The sequence below is a fragment of the Otolemur garnettii genome, unplaced genomic scaffold (genome assembly GCF_000181295.1).
Source record: "Otolemur garnettii isolate 467f Iridium unplaced genomic scaffold, OtoGar3 scaffold00035, whole genome shotgun sequence".
Lineage (NCBI taxonomy): Eukaryota > Metazoa > Chordata > Mammalia > Primates > Galagidae > Otolemur > Otolemur garnettii.
This window is the reverse complement of record NW_003852430.1, coordinates 10,381,624-10,396,718: the sequence shown is the minus strand read 5'-3', so window position 1 is coordinate 10,396,718 and position 15,095 is coordinate 10,381,624.

Sequence of the window (15,095 nt, the reverse complement as noted above, 5' to 3'; positions counted from 1 at the left end):
ATAACGTTACCTTCCTCTTTTCACGGGCACAATATTTGTGTACCTCTGAGTATTTATCTAATTAATGTATTTTTATATTGTAAATGAATAAAGGATTCAGGGTCCAAAATGTGAGTTTGCATTCAAATAGAAAAACAAACAAACAAACTCTGAGTTAATGTCAGCTTCCTAATGTCAAGTTCACAGGTAAACAGCCCCTTCCTTCTCTGTCACAGATGTGTCCTTTTACTGTATTGGGGGGCAACTTTTAGCGTATCATGACTATTAGCTGTAAATAAAGGAAGCTCATTATTTTCTCATTTTTAAATAATCCTTGTTTAGAAAATCAAATTGGGAGCTAAGTGGAAACATATACCCAGTTTTTCAAAGAGAGAAATTTAAGAATAAGTACAAGATTTACAAACCAAACTCTTAGTTGTCTAAAAATATAGACTGTATTATCCTAACTATATAAGTACTATGTCAATTAGAAAGACGCAGTGGTATTAATGATGATCTGTAGAAAGAGTTGGAATTTTAAAAAATGGAGTAGAGGCACTAAGCTGGGCTGTGAAAGAGTTAATAGAGATCCGCACCAGGAGGATAGAATTGGAAATCAAAGAGCAGCAACAGATGGGGACGAGTTTACAGAATGAAAATCTGTGGGGTTTAGGAATTAATTGGTTGTGGAGAAGAGGGAGTGGTAAACATCACTCTGAGGTTTCAAATCGAGATGACTGAGCAAATTGGTGTTATCTCTCTATGTAAAGTACTTAGCCACGTTGCTCTGAGACTCAGCTGGTCATGATTTTTATTATGATTTTTTTTTTCTGATTCAGCTGAGTGAGATTTGCACTCAATCAACCCAATCAATAAACATAGCAACCAGCAATGACACAGAAATAATATTCATCTGAACACTGGGAAAATACATCCAAACAATCTAAATATGTATAAGTGTGTGTGTGTAAGAGAGAGAGAGAGAACAATGGTGGCCTCTATCCAACCATTTATCTCTGCTAAGCACTATTTTAATGTGACTCCATAGGCATCAACTCACGAACTCACTCAAATTCACACAAAAATTATTAGGTGCTATTATTATCTCAGATTTGCAGGTGACAAAACTGAGATTTTAAAAGGTTAAATGACTTTACTAGGGACACAGAGCCAGTAACTGCGAGCACAGAGACTCAGGTCAGTGTGATTCTGATCCTTGCAGTAATTTCTCAGGGTGTCTTTCACTATTCAAACCAAGAGTGATGGGGGAAAATGGCTGGCCCAGGGCATAGAATCTGGGATCCTTTGGGAAAAAAGAAGGGGTCGTTGAGGAGGTTGAAAGCATAGGGACATATGTCTGACCTTTAAACCTTCCTTCAGAATCCACTCAGAATACTTCGTCTATGTTCAAGAATGTAGGAGGGAAATGTAGTCCCTGACAGACAAACCAAACTGGACTTAATGGTGAACTGGACAGACTGACCACTTGCCACAGACTGACGTGCTTGAGATACTGACCACTGCAGACCTCTGGAGAGCTGGAGCAAAAGTAACTCCTATGACCATCGTTTTACCGAGTGACAGTCATTAGTCTTGTCTTCCGTCAGACTCCAAGCTTCTTTTTAGGCAACCTGTGTGATTCCAGGAAAACTAACCCAATCCGAGCTCCAGAGTTGAACCCGAGTTCCAATCATAGCAATTCCATACACTTTCTTGGTGACAGGTTTGCAAGTGGACGAGCAAAGAGCTGCATTAAACAAAATATTTTCTAAAGAAGTTTCTAATATTTTTTTCCCTTCCCCAGTGGTAATATTCCGTATCTCTGTGAGTCTTAGACCCCTTGAACACAATGATGGGCCATAGGAAGAAAGTAATATTCCTGTATGGTAGTGTGGAGTGAAGCAGGACAGAAACTTTTAGAATATTATTCAATGGCTGGAGCTGCCAATCCCGATGTCTGTCCTAAGTTTGGATTCATACTTACATACGTGCATGGTTTTCATCATTAAAGACAGTTTTTTTCTTATTTAAGCACACATGAAACCAAGTTTCTCCTTCTTGCAAACAAGTATCTTCTATTAATAAGCTGACAATATGATTAAACCAGGCAGTTCAGACATATGGACATGAACAGGCATGATTACCAAACTGATTTTACAGACTATTGGAGATGTTGACTACTCCAGAAGTAATAATACTCTGAATATACCGACTGCTGTACCCAGACTCACACTTTGATTGTTTAGGTATTCTGACTTATCCGAAGAGACACACAAAAGTGTCTTGTCTGTCTGCCCAGCTCACATCTCAGAAACCTTCAGTCATGTACTTGCGAAGTGGTGGTTCATTCACCCTCCCTCGGCTCCCTAACACAATTGCATTTAGGTTCTAGGTGAGCTGAAGACCTGGTGACCTGGCTCAACTAGGACAGCTGGCTAGGCTGTCTTTTTAAATAGTCAATTATTCTAATCTTTTGCAAGTTGAGGTCACCAGAAATGGTGTAAGAATAATTATACAGAAGCTGTAAGCTCTCTTCAGGAATAATATTTCATATCTCACACCATCATGCCTCTTTCATTCTATTGGTGAATGAAGTCACTGGCTAGTCCAAATTTAAGCAGTGTTTTAATGTGACTCCATATGCTATAAACCTAGAATAGAAATAAACCTAGATTTGGTTATTTTCCACTAAAATTGTGCTATAAATTGTGTATCAAGGACTCTCACAATGAATACTTGAATAAAGAGGATTGCTCGTATGAGTTACGACATGAAATTATTACATGATGCTATTTCTGTAACTCCAATGCATTGTAACTTAGAAAAAGTTATTACAACAATTTTTAGGTTCTTTTTCAGAAGTTCCTTGATTTAAAAGAGGGAGGGAGAGCTCGGGGATAAGCAGACGAAGCTAACCGTCCCTCCTGCACCCAACCCTTACACTTGCCACTCCAACCACAGGACCACAACTTTATCTGTTTTAAATAGTGAGCATCTGAATATTTCATTTGGAAAAAAAATAATTCTATTTCAAAAAAAGATATTTTAAAGAATTTTCTGCATTTCTACGTGATTTTACAGGGTTTATAACATTTTAACTCGGGATTAGAATCCTCAAATAAAAAGCAAACCTATTGTTCAAATGTCTCAGCATCAACTATAGTTCCTGTTGTGAGGGTGACATTTTCTACAAAGGTGTAAATTTTCCTAAATCCTCATAGGAATATGTAGGATTATGTAGTTGATTATATCAAGACCTGAATATTCACTTGTTGTATGACCAATACTAAGATTACTATTTGATATTGTTTTGGGGTTTGAAAAAGAGAAAAAATTTTCAATGAAATAGAAAACTTTTAAATTTTTTTGGCATTCTAAACTAATGATAGTTTTCACATTGATAAATCTAAAGTTCTTTAAATCACCAAATTATGTGACAAGATAATTAATTATGTTCAGATGGGGACTTAAGTGAATAAGATGCTATTCTTTTAAAAATTATTTGCCGCATCTTTTAAAAAATTCTATGGTCTCTCCATGTTCATCCTAGGAAGGCCTAAACAAAGTAAATTTGTTTTATTAAAAGAATAACTAATGTGTTAATAAAATGATTATTTTTGCTTTAACTTCAGCTGTGAAATGTAAATTGAAAGAAAAATAGACATAAACAGACATATTTAGAAGTTTGTGTGAGATTATACTCCTCCACTAGATTCACTCTCTTTCTTTAATTTTTTTGCAGTTTTTGGTCAGGGCTGGGTTTGAACCTGCCACCTCCGGCATATGGGGCCGGCGCCCTACTCCTCTGAGCCACAGGCACCTCCCTATCCTCTTTCTTTTTAAGAGTTGGACTTGAAATAATGCACTTGTATGTTCCATATAAGTCATTTCTACTGGAAGTAGAAAAAGAATAACCCTTGTCTTTTATTACGACCCATCATATTATACCTTGTACATTGAATAGACAGATGAGGTGAAATTTCTACTTTTTCTTCTTATCACAATGAGTCAACTTTAAGATTGCCTGTATTTTTAGACAAAGGTTTAGTAATTTCCAGTGCTGAAACCTTTAATCATTCATTGTGCCTATAACAAAAAAGATAGAACTTATTTCAAAAATAGCAGCCATGTCATTTGTACTGAAGAAGGAGATCCACAATGTTAATAGATCACTGTGACAGTTTTTGTGGTCAGAAGTAGGACAGGAGCAAAAAAGAGAAAGTAATGTTTCCATTTATCTTTCTTAGTAGTATGGACAGGGAGAGAGAGGCTGAGAGAGAGGGAAAGAGAGGGAGAGAGAGAGAAGAGATGGACAGTGAATCTGAGCATGGAGATATTTTACTCTCTTAGGAAAAAGGGGGAAAAAAAGTGATTTTATCCAGTGGTTTAAGCCTTAAGTTGACAAATAATGAAATTATTCTTTTTTTTTTTGTCAGCTCTAAAGAAAATTTATTTATCTAGGTAATCATTTTATAATTTGCTTGTTTTTTCAATAAGTATTTTTTGAATAACACAACTTGAAATAATACTATGTTTTATTATTGTTCTAGGAGTGAAAAACGTGACACTAGCTATCAAAATATCATACCACCATGAATGATAAAACATTAAAGATAAAATTCAATCTTGGTTTTAGCCCAAATTTGCCTCATGTATGATGATCATTTCTGATGAAGTCCCCATGTATATTTTGAGAAACTAATGGAGCTTTCTACATACACGTTGCACTGATTTAAAACAGACTATTGAATATTTTAAAGCAGAAACATTTGTAAAAACAAATTCTTAGGACATAGACAAGAAACATACTCAAAGAAAAATAGTGTTTTATTATAGACTCTATTAAGGGTGGTTTAAAGAAAACCGATGGTGGAGTTTATTTGAGCAAAGAATTACTCATAAATCAGGCAGCCCTCAGAAACAGGATAGATTCAGAAGCTCCACCCAGCCATATGGGCAATAAGTAATATTTATAGACAGACAAATAAAGTAACCTGCAGAAACACCTTGATTAATTACAGCTTGTCTTTTGCCTTTTATGGACATAGTGTGATCAGTAAGAAGCCTGTGATTGGCTGAAACTCAGCTACTTGCTATAAGAATGTACTCTTAGGTTGTAGGGCTTTTTTAATATACTAATTAAATTGCAGCTATCTGTACAAAGGCAGCTTTAGGCCAAATTTAATTGATAGTATAAGGAAATATAAGTAGTTGGGGTTTTTTTTGTAAAAGTTAAAAATATAGGGTGTTATATTTTTATAGCTATAAAAGGAGATCCACAATGTTAATTGTGGAAATTAACTTGTTAATTTTAGAAATTTTAGAAATTTTAGCCAGTGAAATTTTCTAAGGCCATTGAATGTTGAAGGTCTTTTAAATTCCAGATAACTGTATGGAAATAAAATTTCTACTACCACTTATAAATGAACATGTTAAACCAACACTTATTATGAATTTTGAATAAAACATACCATATCTTCTTGAAATATGCATTACTTCTTATATTACATACATTAGTATAAAGGGCAGATGGCTGGCTTATCACTAAATTCCATTTTAAAAACTTTTCCTTTTGAGAAGCAGAGATGTACCCTTTAAAGCTGATCTTTCTTCAAGGAAACAATAATAAAATTTACATTGCTTAATTCCTCTAATCTCTTGAAGAAAGAAAACAGAAGAAAATTAAATTTTGGCATGAAAATTCACTGAGTGTTCTCTAGATGACATCAAATTATAGTAACAAATGAAGTGAGTTTGTAATTTTCACGTTTTTCAGGGTGAAGTTTTGAAGATTAAGATGCCTCTTAAACCATTGAGAATGCTGTAGCCAAATATCTTAGAGTGAGTACTTTATAAACAACAGAAATTTATTGCTTGCAGTTCTGGAGGCTGGTGGTCAAGATCAAGGTGTTAGCACGGTCAGTGTCTGGTGAGGGCCCATTCCTTAGATGGGTGGCACATTCTTACCACATCCTCACCTGGACAAAAGAGGAAAGGAAGTTCCCTTCAAACTCTTCTCTAAGGTTGCTAATTCCATTTATTAGGCTAGAGCCCTTGCACTTAATTACTCCCTCAAATGCTCCACCATTTGATACTATCACATTGAGTATTAGGTTCTAGCATACGAATTTTGGAAAGACATCATCATTGAGGTCATAACAAGACCCCTGCATCTTGTGATGCCATTTGACCCCAAGCCACACTTTTTTAGATTTTAGAACATGTGTAATTTGTAATATCCCGCTATCTCATTGACACTGAGGCTAATGCTGAGAAATCTCCACAAGGCAAACCCATGCAAATGACAGAGAAAGGATTAAAGCCCAGGTCCTCTACTTCAAGCCCAATATACTTCACTATAATTTATTGCCCTGGTTAATAGGACCTATATTAAAATCTATATGCACACACATAATATCACACTATATCATCTCAGATTCTTTTATCAGCCTTGTAAATTTCAGATATCTGTTTAAGAAACTCTTGAACTTGAACAAATTAAACCTGTTTACTAAATTAGTTCCTAAATACCTCACTAGTCATTAAGAGAATACATATTCCATGCAGGATAGTAAAAGTATTAAGCAGATTCTCTCAAAATCTATCTCAGGATGAGATGAGCAATTTATACATCATTTTTTCTTCATCAGATTTCGGAATAAATAGAATGGTGAACATAGAGGAGAGAGAAGATAGAATAGGAAATCTCTCCTCTCCTTTTGCTATAAAAAATTACAAAGATTAAATCTCTACTTGTGCTTTTACTCAGTGGTACCTGAGGATATCTTTGTATTATTTCTTATAACTGGACATGAATCTATAATTGAAAAATCACGTTATTGTGGAATGAAAAAATAAAAAAAAAAATCATGGAGACTGTATATATTTTAGATTTACAGCCAAGCAGAAGTTTTATAAGAATTTAAACTACCATCTTGAAATTACCTAGTGCAATCAAAGATTAATCCAAATGAGTAATTTTATTTAAAATTTATCTGAAATAAATCAGTGAAATTTCCTTAAATAATTATCTATTGAAAATTATATAAAAGAGTAGCTAATAAATTATAGGGATAAAATACTTTCCAGAAAATAATGGAAAATATTTGTGTGCATTTGCATGAATAATTTACATTTATAAATTTCAAAAATAGTAGTATCAAAATTAATTTGACTTCAAATTAATTTAAAAATTTGATTTCAGAATTAAATTGGTTTATTTTATGTTTTAATTTAAATTCAGTTTACATTTTCTTTCTAGGTGTCTTTCAATTTAGGCAAAACAATATATTTAATAAATATTCTCTTTGTAATTTTAACACAACAGATTTAAAATACATAATACAATTTCACAATATATTTTATTGCTCATCAAATTAGAAAACTAAGCAAGGTATCACTTTTCAAGAGGTTTTCCTGTGGTTGGACCTTTGGGGTGACTAATAAAATATACCAAAAGTTAAGTTGGAGCCCTTAAGAAACACCAAAGCCTTATCTTCTAATCCTTTTAACCTAAAGTCTTCAACAAAATGAACTTTGTTGCAGAAAATTCATACCGATTACTACCACTTATTTCTGTCTTATTTGCTAGGCTGTGGGACAGAGGACAAAAGTAAAACATGAAGATGTGGCCTTTTATATTAAGTAGTTGAAAGTATACTAATTTTTCAATTTATGTTGTATTTTGTTATTCTGGGTCAGCAATTTAAAAATATTAGTGTGTGCAGAGATTCTTTGGAAATCTTGTCAAAAATACATTTAACAGATCATTAAGTAAGAACCCTTGTGTAAAACTGTAATTTATTAAGTTTTTTTTTTACTTACTCTAAACAATATTCATCTTATACCTAATTTTATATTAAGCATTTTGAAACCTTTTCCTTAAAAAGGATTCTCAAAATTTCATTAACTTCAAACACCCAAAAGTAATTTGAGATCCACACGGCCTGTCTGAACCACCATCACACGGGTCCTCCACTGCCAAGTTGTAACCACAGGCTCCGTCACAGCTTCTTTGCAGGGTACTCAGAGGTAAGTGTCTCTTACCCAGGTGAGCAATGCATTTCTGCCATCTGGCTGCTTAAGGTCTCACCCTCAGCCTCTGTCTTTCCAGTGTTCTCCTTTCTTTTGGGTTCTTACCCCTTTGAGATGACCCAACTTTGGGTTCTTATCTAATTCCCATATCATATGTTTTTGTCCATCAGTAGAAGCACAGCTGCTTCAGAATGTAGCCTTGTCTATCTCTGCCTGACTGCACAAGTCCTAGCACGCTCTAAGTTCCTTCAGGTGGGTGCAACTCATTTTATCTTCATGGTGGGGGGGAAACACGAATGGTTTCAATGGAGCCCCCTCACTCATATAAAGATAGAAAAATATTTTTTTGCCTTTCCTGAGTTGAGACCACACTCTCCACAATAGTTTTCTCTGCAGTTCTGGCAACCCTTTTGTCACAGAGCCTTATCTGTAGGAAAAGGTCGTCTCTGGTAACCCCTTTCCCCATATCCTCCTGGGTGTTGTATACCGTGAACTAATAATCTTACAAACTTTACAGGGTATTAGCCAGCATTTGAGAGCTCGGACAAAATCTATACAAAAAGATTCCTATATAGCCACTTGTTTTTAGCAAGATGTTCCCAGTATATTTTTATATATGATGCAATTTTAAAATTAACTGACTTAAAATAGCAGAACACACATTTTAAACTGAAAAATTCACTATTCTTTCAACTTCTCATCGAAAAGATCACAACCTTTTAGCTTTTTGTTTTCACCATTGGTCACAAGATCTATAAGTGCTATTTTTTTAATTATACTGTGTCTCATACTCCATTATTTTTTTTTCCCAAATAGTTCAGGTAAGAAACATTTGACTCCAAAAGTCAGAACCTCAGTGAATTTTAGGTGAGTAGTTTAGTCTTAAACCGATGTTTCTTTTTTTGTTTGTATTATTATTATTATTTTTTGGATGAGTAACCCAAAGGTATTAGCGAAGCTATGAGAACTGCCTGCTATTTCATACAGTTGCAAAGAGAAATAACTGTATAGAACGAGTTGAGAGGTGATGCACAAAAAGAATTATTTTCAGCTGACCTCTAAACTCTCCCACTCGGCGGGACTGAGATGATTACATTAGCGATTCTGTCAGGAGGTTTGGAGAGTAGGGACATGTTAGATCATCTTTGAAATCCTTTCCTATCTCTGACAATATTTTAAATTTTAAAATAAAGTGTACCTGGACCCTAGCTTTTGTGAAGTTCCATTGATCTGTCTGAAAGTAACATTTATGAGTCATATCCTATATATTTTGTAAAGAGACATAAATCCCATATAAATGCACTTACAAAAATAAACAGATTAAATCAGAGAAAAAAATAAATGTTCTGTTTCAGAAACCTGAAATAAATGCATCCTACAGTATTTTCATTTATCATGAAACTAAGTATTAAACGTTGGTAATTTGTAATTACTCTGTTTCAAACTGCACGTGAAAATAATTTAATAAAAGAAAATAGCTTATTTCTTAATGTTTTAATTAATAAAGAAGTTGTATTTCTAGATTATATATTATTGAAGCAGATTTGTCCAAGCTCATCAAGTTGAACTTGGTTAGTTTATTGGCTCTGAGATATCATTAAATAGAATATTCAAACTCCCCCTCTATAAATAAACACAGCAATAGTGCCCTTTTTGTTGCTTGTATTAAACGAGGTGATCCACATCCAAGCCCAAAATGGTGACCACAAATAGTGTTCAATAAAGTAAGGTGAGGGTAGTGATGAACATAATTCCTTCAAGATTTTAATACCAGTCTTGAATTTATCTAAAAATAAAACAGTAAATTATCACTAAAAATGAGATGAAATGTGGATCGTTTCCCTGAAGCAAAGGCTCTGTTTGAACAAACGGCATTCTTTCTGCAGAATAACGTATTAGTTCGGTAATGTTCTATCCAAATCTAAGTGTTGTGAAGTAAAATTGGTTGCTTCTACTATTATTGCTGAATCAATATATTTTGAGCTTTTAAGGCAGCTAAGTGGGTATTTGGAGGACTATAGACTAAGAGATAAAGGAGCAATTTCTCACTAAAGGCCATTTTCTACACTCCACTGAATAAAAAAATCAAAAAGAATATTACACGTTAAGACTGGAAGGTTGAATATTTCATTTTGAAGGAAGTACTGAAGGATTCTGAAATGACTCTCCTTTTCCTTTATTTGCTTATTTATTTATATTTTAAATTTACAAATAAATGGCATATGTTCATGGTGTACTAGGTAATTTTTCATACATGTTTTACACTGTGAAATGATCCGATCAGGCTAATGAGCATATCCACCACCACCAATATTTGTCATTTTTTTGTGATGTATTCTCGAGCCTTCAGTTCATTTGAATACAATTTATTATTGTTAACTATAGCTATCATGCTGTACAATAGAACATCAGAATTTCATCCTTTTATCCTACTGAAAATTTATACCTCTTAAGCAATACCTTCCCTTTCCTTCATCCGAACCCTGCCCCTCAGCTTTTGGTAACCACCCTTTCACTCTTTACTTGTATGACCTCAACTTTTTAGGATTCATATATAAGGGAGGTCATACAGTGTCTCATTTGGCTTCAATAAAGTATTATTTATACTGAGCCTCAGAGTCAAAGCGTTCTATAATAGACATACTCTTCTTATTTGACAATGTGAATGCTACTTTTTTTGCATTATTATTATTATTATTGCTCAATATTTCCTTGCAGCAATTGGCTGATTTCTTTTCTGAATGTATTTATCTTTGTTCATTCTTTACAAGGTTTTTGTTTCTAGTCCTATCTTAAACATTGTTATTGTTATTAAATTTTAAGCCTTTTTGATTTTGTGAAGGCAAAAAGTGGAAACCAAATAAACACATGTATATGTAAAAAATATATATATATATATTCCCCATATGCTGGAGGTGGCAGGTTTAAACCCAGCCCCAGCTAAAAACTGCAAAAAAAAAAAGTATTATTTATTGTTCTGGTGAAGTATTTTGACTTTAAAATATCTATAATAATTAGCTCTGTTTAGTGAAATTAAAGAAAATGATCAAAAGTTAGAAAAAATCTTATATATTCGAACAATTCAAGGAATCTTAATATATTATCTTAAATATTAAAGTCAGAAATTTAATACTGGCTATTACAGAAATACGATTCATTGACAAGATATTCCAGGGAGATTATTTGAAATCATTGGTTTCATAACATCATGCAAATTAAATATGTATATATTTTATAATTGAATTCTTCATTTCCAAAAACTCACGTGACCACTCTTGTGCCTTCTTAGCAGATTTCAGCAATGAGGGAAGGTAAGCTTTTATTTCCTGCATAGTTTTACTTAGAGTTTGTGAAGAAGATATAAATGGAGTGGCAGTGACTGGATGACAGAGGGTAGTCCAACTATTTTTCTGTCACCCTATCAATACTAGGGGTCAGTATTCTCTGAGCTGTTTTCTGCAAAGCGATCCTATATGGCCTGGCATTGAAAACAAGTACTTCTATTCATATAGCAACGTCCTTTCATGTATACATAGTACCCAGAAGTGGGGGTCCCTCAATACATCCCAAAGCATCTTTTCAGTCTATTTGATATAAACTAAAATAATTTAATTAATTTGATGTGTTAATTTTCTGTGCTAAGGAAAAGAAAACACAATCTTAACCTTCATACATTTGACATACTTATTCTGTGTTGTAATTTATAATTTTTAAACACTGGTTCCATTGGTGTAACTGATATTACCTGATTTTCTGTTGGTTATACCTCATGTAATTTTTTGCTAAGCATAGTAACACTCCTTTGTATTTCAAAATGTTTGTTAATTCCTTTCTGTTTTGTTTTGTTATATTATTGTATAGTGGTAAAGTCTGGACTTTAGTGTATCCATCCCCCAACTAATACACTTTGTCTACCTGTTACGTAATTTTGCATCACCCAAAATCTTCCCATCCTCCCACCCTTCCGAGTTTTCAATGTCTATCATTCCACACTCTTTGTGTCCATCTGTACAAATATTTAGCTCCTAATTAAAAGTGAGAACATGTGATATTTCACTTTATGTTTCTGAGTTTCATGTAAGATGGTGGCTGCAAAAGACGTCATTTCATTCTTCCTGTGCCTGAGCAGTGTTTCATTTGTGTATTTGTACCGCTCTATCCAGTCATCCATTGATGTACACTTAGGTTGAAACCATATGTTTGCCATTGTGCATAGTGCTGTAAAAAACATATAAGTTAATGTATATTTTTGATTGCAGCTGTCATTGTTGTTTGGTGAGCATGAGCTGGATTGAAACCCACCAGCTCAGGTGTATGTGGCTGGAGCCAATGTATATTTTTGAAATAATTTTTTCTTTTTCTTTAGGTAGGTATTCAGTAGTGGAACTGCTGGATTAAAGTGGTAGTTCTATGTTTAGTTCTTTGTGTAAATCTCCATGCTGTTTTCCACAGGAGCTGTACTAACTTACATCCCCTCCAGCCGTATATAAGCATTCCTTTTTCTCCACATCTTTACCATAATGTGTTTTCTAGATATAAAACTACATCATCAGCAGAGATAATTTCACTTCCTCTTTTCTAATCTGACTAAATTTTCTTTCTTTTTTTAAATCTTCTTCTTTCTGATTGCTCTGGAAAGAATTTTCAGTAGGATGTTGAATAAAAATGGTAAAGGTGGGCATCTTTGTCTCCTTCCGGGATTTACCAGGAATGCATGCTTTCAACTTGTCCTTGTTAACTATGATGTTGGATACGGGTTTGTCACCTGAGACCAATGCTATTTTGAGATTTGATACCCCCACGCATAGTTTGTTGAGTAATTAATTTTATAATGAGGTGAAGCTGGTTTTTATTGAATGCTTTGTCTGTGTATATTGAGATAATGATATGGTTTTTGGTCTTAACTATGTTTATGTGGTGAGTCACATTTATTGATCTGCATATATTGAACCATCCTTGCTTGCCTGGAATAAAACCATTCTATGATGGTGTATAATCTTTTCTGATGTACTCTGGAATTCAATTTACTAATTCTTTGTGACAGAAACGTTGATGTTTGTGTTCCCTGTCATTGCTAACAGAGCTACCAGTAAGGATGACCGTATCTTTAAAAAAAAAATCTAGTTTCCATATGCTCATAATTTATATATACATTTTTTTCCTAGCTACATCTTCAAAATTATCACACTTATAAATCCCCTTTAAGGTACATAGATGTAAGAATATTTATTCATATACATAATTGCATGTTTTGCTTATTTAGATATTATTCTCAATTAAAATGTTTATAATAATTTTTATTTTGAGTGCACAATGGTAAAATAGTGTGCAAAATTTTAAAATTAAACTGTAATAATAAGCAACAAAGTATCCACATGACATAGAAATACATTGATTATTATGCAATGTTACATTATTAAAACAAAGAACAATTGATGAACATCTCTTTTTAATATAGAGTTACCAAATGTAGGAAGAAGCCAGGGATATCCTATAAAAAATAGGTAAGAATAGAGACAGATAGAACGTTTAAAAAACAACAGTACAGTGGGAAAACAAATATGCAAAGATGTATATTATCTCTCATAAAACTTATGTGAAAATTAAAATAGAAAAATAAATACTTATCAATACTTAACATCGAATTTTTAAAAAAATTATCATTCATATTATAGCATTTCTATAAGTGAAAAATGACACAAACATTTGAAGAGCTATAGGGCTGTGTTACCAAAAGCTTCATATTTGTGTTTTGTGCTGCCCACTGAAAAATATATTCTAGGATTTTAACCTAAAAAAAAAAATCTAAGACAGACACAATGATTTATGTATAGTAATCCTGATAGTACATACAATAGAGCCATTAATGTCCAATTAGGGTATCTTAAGTATAATTTATACAAAAACAAGTAATAGGTATTATCAGACAAGTAATCTTGGAAATACATAATGATAACAAGATTATGTGAATCATACTAACTATAAAAATGTGAAAAAAAAAACATTATCATATCTAAGAAAATAAAATTACCGGTGGCCAAATTTTACAGCTAAGCAAATGACTGTATTTCAATCTCTGCATCAACTTTTTATTAAAGATAACTTATTGCAAAATAAATATGTAACAAAATCTTTGCTGTGCTCATCTCTGGGAATTAGATAATTGATAGATTGTGCATGAAATCATAGTATCTCATAACATGTCTTTGCTTAACTGGTACTCTTCCAATTAAAATAAATATTGATAAATGCAATATTTGTTTTGTCTTTACCAAAACATATGCTGAAATTCTTTATATTGACATGTTATAGTAACGCACACATTATCTCATTCCAATTATACTTAGAGAAGAAATATTTACTTAATTTTTACCTGGAAAATAGCAGAAAATACAAGCATCAACCTTGTAAATAGGTTATGCTATGATAGGTTATGCCTATGATAGCCATAAGCTAATAGGTTATGCCTATGATATTAAACTTCATAGGCAAGGTGAAATTAGGGGACAAGTAAAGTAACTTAGAGTGTGTCAATTATTTATTTTTTTTTTGCTCATAATTGAAATTTATTCTAAACCACAAATATTTTAAAATTCTATAACATGTTGGAATTTATATAGATATAATGTGTAATGAACATTATAATAAACACAGTTTATTGTTTTGTTTTTTAAATTTGCAGCAAGAAGAATGCATCATAATAATAGCCTAAGGAAAAAAGTGATTTAACTGATTTTTACGAAGCCATTCTGGTGTCTTCCACAAAAATTGCATGTTACTCTGGGCAACTGAACATTCGAATGCTTCTTTCGTTTATTTTTGAGGAACTTCACATTTAAAGAACAGAGCAAATTAATTTGACTATTGCAAATGGTATAACATTAAAGACTCATTCAATCTGTATAACAGAAATGAAATCTGCAATTACCTTAGTAATGAGAAACTCTGGGCAGTTTATAGTTCATGTTAAATTAAATATTGTATAAATTTAGGAATTCATAATTAAATGATTACTATGATAGCATCTGTGATGATGAATTTTTCATCTAATCAGAAATTGACCAAGATGAAGAGTTATTTGA